General features: G+C 47.8%; 1 protein-coding gene across 1 annotated transcript in view; it reads left to right on the top strand.

Moving 5' to 3' along the window:
* Positions 1 to 2090: 2090 nt before the first annotated feature.
* The window catches only part of RABGAP1L (RAB GTPase activating protein 1 like), a 434830-nt gene continuing 430920 nt past the window's right edge, over positions 2091 to 6000 (top strand). The window contains exon 1 of the mRNA XM_036342969.1: positions 2091 to 2212. The gene's annotated coding sequence lies outside the window, so the exon portion shown is untranslated. The remainder of the gene's footprint in view (positions 2213 to 6000) is intronic.

Genomic DNA, 6000 nt, shown 5'->3' with positions numbered 1-6000 from the left:
CTCAGGAAATCAATGGATGATTTGAGTTATTCTAACCCTAACTTGATTAAATATAAAAATTCCAGCATTTGAGTCGGGCCCAGAGCTAGGTATACTCTTGGAATACAGAGGTTACTAAAGGACCTCAGAGAAGGAGCTCCTCAGGGAGGAGAAATCACACAATTGCCACACCGGATTTGTTCTATAGACATTTAAATTACGAAAAAAGAAAAAGAACTTGAGGGAGAAGGTTTGTTGACAAATGTCATTATTTCTCAGAAGCTTTTGGATCTAGGTGGGCAAATGAGTGCAGGGGAATTGACGTGGGACAGAAGGGAAAATTTCAAATTAAAGGAGTCATTGTAGAGCCAAATCATTAGACCCTGTACTTAATGAAGTCTTGCTGCACTATATTCACTTGTTCGGCAGTAGCATTTATGGCAGTGGTTCTCAACCTTCCTAATGCCGCGACACTTTAATACAGTTCCTCATGTTGTGGTGACCCCCAACCATAAAATTATTTTCGTTGCTACTTCATAACTGTAATTTTGCTACTGTTATGAATCGTAATGTAAATATCTGATATGCAGGATGTATTTTCATTGTTACAAATTGAACATAATTAAAGCATAGTGATTAATCACAAAAACAATATGTAATTATATATGTGTTTTCCGACGGTCTTAGGCAACCCCTGTGAAAGGGTCGTTCAACCCCCAAAGGGGTCGCGGCCCACAGGTTGAGAACTGCTGACTTATGGAGTACTTTCTTTTTTTAATTTTTATTATTTTTTATATTTTTATTGATTTCAGAGAGGAAGGGAGAGATAGAAACATCAATGATGAGAGAATAATTGATGGGGTGCCTCCTGCACAACCCCCCACTGGGGATCGGGCATATGCCCCCAACCGGAATCAAACCCAGAACCCTTCAATCCCCAGGGCGATGCTCCATCCACTGGGCCAAACCGGCCAGGGCTGGAGTACTTTCTTTTCTTTTTAAATGTATTTTATTGATTTTTTACAGAGAGGGACAGAGAGTTAGAAACATGGATGAGAGAGAAACATCGATCAGCTGCCTCTTGCACACTCCCTACTGGGGATGTGCCCTCAACCAAGGTACATGCCCTTGACTGGAATCGAACCTGGGACCCTTGAGTCTGCAGGCTGACGTTCTATACTCTGAACCAAATTGGCCAGGGCTGGAGTACTTTCTATGAGCTGTGCACTATGCTAGGCTTTGTGGAAGACGCAAAAACGGATGAAGCAGGTTCTCCAGGATTTCCTAGGGGGATAAAATTTTGCGCAGATTTACCCAGATAAGGTTGAATATTAGGTGCCACAAACATAGAAACAAAGTGCAAAGGAAATCGGGAACATTTACAGGTCATTTCTGGCTGCAGGATCCAGAAAGGAGAAAGTCCACACAGTTCAAGGATCAATGCTTTTATTTTTTTTGGTACATTATTTGTAGAGGAAAAGAGTTGGTTATTTTATCTCTACCTCGTTTGTACACCTCCATTTATTACCCCAACGGAAAAAGAGGTGCACGTTTTCTTCTTATAAACACCAAGCAGTGCTTAGCGCTCTCTGTTCAACCCCGTGGGTTATTTCTCTCTCCAATCTCCCCGAGTCCCACATGACCCACTAACAAGGGAGCGTTTCATGAGCTCGTGACACCGTGCAAGAGACACAGACAAGAGTTCGTATTCTTTGAGGAGGACTGGACATTAACGAAAGGATGGAAACCAGGTTTACGAGCAAGAAAACCATCGTCCCCAACTCAGAATTCTCCAACAACTCGCAACCGCTGCTGTGGCGTCCCGGGGTGCGGTTCCGGAGGGCGGCGAGCCGCTTTCGCCCCTTCCCGGGTCCCCCCTCCAACAGCCCAGGTCCTGCGGGACCTCCAGCCCCCAGTCCGGCAGCCCCGCGGCCAGGCCAGGGCCGCGCGCGCCGCCGCCGCCGCCGCCGCCGCCGCCGCCGCCGCCGCCGGGAGCGCGCGCGCCGCTCCCGATGGTTCGACGTGCGCGTCCCCGATGCACCTCCCCCGCGGCCCGCTCCCTCCTCGCCTCTTCCTGCCAGCGGCCTCTCCCCCGCCCTCTCGCTCCCTCCGCCTCCCGCGGCTCCGGCTGCCGCGGAGTGAACGGGACCGGCCCGGCCGCAGAGCGCGGGCGGCGGCGGGGACGCGGCGCCTGGCAGAGTTGTGGCGGCCCTGCCCGCGGGGACGTGAGGAGGTGAGGCGGTCGCGGCTGCCTGAGGGGCCGGCGGGCGGCCGGGTGGCCAGGGGCGGCGGGCCGGGCGGGGGTGTTGGCTCCGGGGCTGAGCTGAGGGAGGAGGGTCGAGGAGGGGGCCGGGCCGGGCCGCGCTGCGAGGGGACCTCGGGAGGAGGGCACGGGGCGCGCTCGGGACGGTCGATCGCCGCCCGGACTGCGAGGTTCTCCGGGGTGGCGGCTCCTCGCGGCCGGGGCGGGCGGGGTGGGCGCCTCTCACCTGGGGGCGGGTGGCCACTGGGGCGCTCGGCCCCGGCCGTGCCCTCCTGACATTGCCTTCGCCTCCGCGGTGGCCGCCGCCGGGGTCGCCGCCGCAGCAGCCCCGCGGCGCCTGGTGGGGTGTTTTCTTGCCCACACTCGGGTTTCTTTCCGTTCGTGACCGGGTCGCGCCCTCGCACTCCCTCGTCTCCGCCCGGCACTCGCTCGCCTCGGCTCGGCTCGGCTGTGGAGTCCTGTGGTTTTGCCGCGTGGGACGGGCTGCGTCCTGGGCAGATGTCCACCTGCGAGGAACGCCCCGCGCGGACGGACCGTCCGCCTGGCCCGACAGCCCCGTCCAGGTCGTGGGTGCTGAGTCCCGAGAGTCGGCCGAGTCCAAGTTTCTGGGACGGGCGAGGGCTTCGCACGGGTCGCCACGGTGCAGGGCGGGCAGCCGTGCGTCCGCGTGTGGACGGGGGCGCCAGGGGACCTCACCGCCCGGGTTTCTAACCCCTGGTGCTGGGTATGCCCCTTGGACCTCGTGGGAAGGCTGACCTTGGAAAACGTACCCCGATTTAGGTGGTCCGTGGCGGAATTGAGGGTTTCATGAAAGTGAAGGGAACCGCCAGTCTCAGATAGGGAGAACTTCTGCTTGCCTGACGGATTTCAGTGCTGTTTGGAAACTGACCTCAAGGCCTGCAGGTTTAATACATGTACATTTCCTTGTGCATCCACGGCGGGAGGAGGTACATGGTTGCTTGTTGCGATTCTGGAAACACAATTGCATGAAAGCCTGCTGACTTTTCTCAGACTCGTGTTTTTATATTTGGTTTCTGCTGTACTTCGGAAGATATCCAATACTAGGACAGCAGGAGATACAAACATGAAGTCCGCTTGCGGTCAAATGGGGAGTGGAGTTTGCCCATGGAAAATATTGGTCCACGAGCTGGTAGCCCTGGAGAACTGGGCTGTGATTCATTGTCTCAATAGAGAGTCCCGTATGAAACTGATGATGAAATTGCAGAGGGGAAAGGCAAGAGGAATTTCATGTATACAATATCATAAAATTGTATTAAGTGCTCACCTGCTTGGGGAGTTAGTTGAGACTCTGAGTTAGACTGGTGTCTGTATTAAATCGGTTCAAAATGTGCTTTTTTTTTTTTTAAAAAGAATATTTTTTATTTATTTCAGAAAGGAAGGGAGAGGGAGAGAGTGAGAAACATAAATGTTGAGAGAGAATCATTGATGGGCTGCCTCCTGCACGCACCATACAGGGGATCCAGCCCATAACCTGGGCATGTGCTCCGACCCAGAATCGAACTGTGACCTCCAGGTTCTTACGTCAAGGCTCAACCACTGAGCCACGCCCAGCCGGACTGTGCTCTTATGTTATGTATTAATAAGTCATCTGGGAAGAATTGGATGTCATTGGGCAGTGATTAACATGTGAACATATTATATGGCCTACTTTGTATGCTAGAAAGCTAGAAACAGGTAGTAGGTCCCAATACTACTGGGGCATATAGTGAATAGACCTAAAAAGATGTGACTATAAATGTATGAAGCTTTTTTGGGGCCTGAGTTATTTGATGCCAATCTGTATATATTATAGTTGAGATAGTCTGAGAATTGTTATTCCTTTGCTACTTGTTGCATGATTTATATAATTTTCTTTTCATTCTAGTAGTTATTATGATATTTTTTATTTGGATGACAGACTTTTATTAGGCATGTGAAGCAGGAGTTTTCATATTTCAGCTAATTGATTCTAAATTTATGACTTCTAAAATTTGTATTTAAAAAATTGTTTTTGCCTTAATCCATTCTGAATTTGTTGAATTCTTGTATATTTATTTGAACTCAGATGAAACAGCTTTAAAGCTGAAAGCATTTTTATCCATTCTTTTGGAGTAGTCAAAAGGAGGAATTCTGTTGTGCTGAGTAAAAATATTATGAGTGGGAGATAGCCAGGCTTGTAGAGATTAACTCTGAAGAGAGTAGTAGCAAACATTTTTTGTATTTAGGGTCTGCATTCTAGCTTGCCATTGTCTTGAAGTGGTGTGGGGATGATTATGGCTGGATAGAGGGTGTTTGGAGAATAAAATAGATACTGTAGCCTATGGGATTCCCATGATCAGAGTTTTTTGCTATGTCCCACAAATTTTTTAAGAAAGATAGTTTTATTGATTTCAGAGAGGAAAGGAGGAGAGGGAGCTAGAAACATCAGTGAGAGAGAATCATTGATTGACTGCCTCCTGCACGCTCCACGCTGGGGATTGAGCCTACAACCCAGGCATGTGCCCTGACCAGGAATCAAACCATGACCTCCTGGTTCATAGGTCGAAGCTCAACCACTGAGCCACGCAGGCTGGGCAACATACTCAATTTTTAAGGAGAGCATTAATATTCTCAGCATGGTGACTTGATTTGACTCTTGGCTTTTCAGAGTGGGGAGTGATTTTCACTTTATGATCAATGGACCTTAATAAAGAAGATGGGATTAAGCAGAACTTGTATCTCAACATTCTCCTTTTCATACTTCATTTACTTGCCATATTGTACTCATTCAGCAGATAGGATGCCATCATTGTTTTGAGTATAGTAAGTTTGTGCTCATGCTGACTCCTTTCTGACATTTTTGGGGGGAATTTTTTGGTGTAATTTTTGGGGATTTTCCTGGGAAACTTTTAGGCATATATTCAATTGATTTGGAGTTAGATTTGGGCTAAGATTTGAAATTCTGAGCCTTCTTGTTTTCTAAATAGTCTTAAAAATAGAAAACAATTCTTTATAAACACTCATGAACAATCTGGTTACAGATTTTGTTGTGATAGACATAGTACAGCCAAAAATATATTCAAGAAACTTTTCCTCTCTTTGCCCAGTTTAGAAAGCTTAAATAAGAAGTAAGAAAATAAAGTATTTTTTGAATAAAAGCCTGATTTTCCCACACTACGAAGTCTAACAACTGTTTGCTGTGGTATTTTCCCCCTTGCCTATTCTAAATTCAGTAAATACTACCTGTCTCTAGTCCATGGCAAAAACTTAATTCCAGTAGGGAATTCTTAGTGATGGAGGTCTCATTGAGGGATGCAAGTTTATGCTGGGGAATTTGGCTTGGAAATGTTAAGTATGGAAACTTACTTTATTACAATATTGGTATTCTCTGTACCCAGGTTCTCTGAGGGGTGGGGGTGTGGCACAAACATCACAATATTTGGATTTTTGTTTTCAAACTATAGGTTTTCTCTTCCTTTCCTCCTCTTCCCTCAACCCTTCGCTAAATGAGCCTTTGCTACTTGTGGGAATATATTGTGTCCCTCAGGTGTGTGGGGCTGAACAAAGGCTGAGAATCTTGGTCCTTTGCTGATACGTCCTAAGCCAAATTTCCACTCCCTATACTTTGCCTGTGTTACTTTCATTTTTGCAGAGAAATACAAATTGTGGTGAAGAGACTACAGATGTACCCAAGAGTAAGATTTATTGCATTGTGTAGTACATGTGGAAGAGACTAGGTGATTATTTAGCTGAATATTTATTAAATTGTTTTGATTGTG

This window comes from Myotis myotis, unplaced genomic scaffold (genome assembly GCF_014108235.1).
Source record: "Myotis myotis isolate mMyoMyo1 unplaced genomic scaffold, mMyoMyo1.p scaffold_m19_p_18, whole genome shotgun sequence".
In the NCBI taxonomy this organism is placed as follows: domain Eukaryota; kingdom Metazoa; phylum Chordata; class Mammalia; order Chiroptera; family Vespertilionidae; genus Myotis; species Myotis myotis.
The sequence above is the reverse complement of the archived record's forward strand: the minus strand, read 5'-3'. Positions and strand labels throughout refer to the sequence as shown.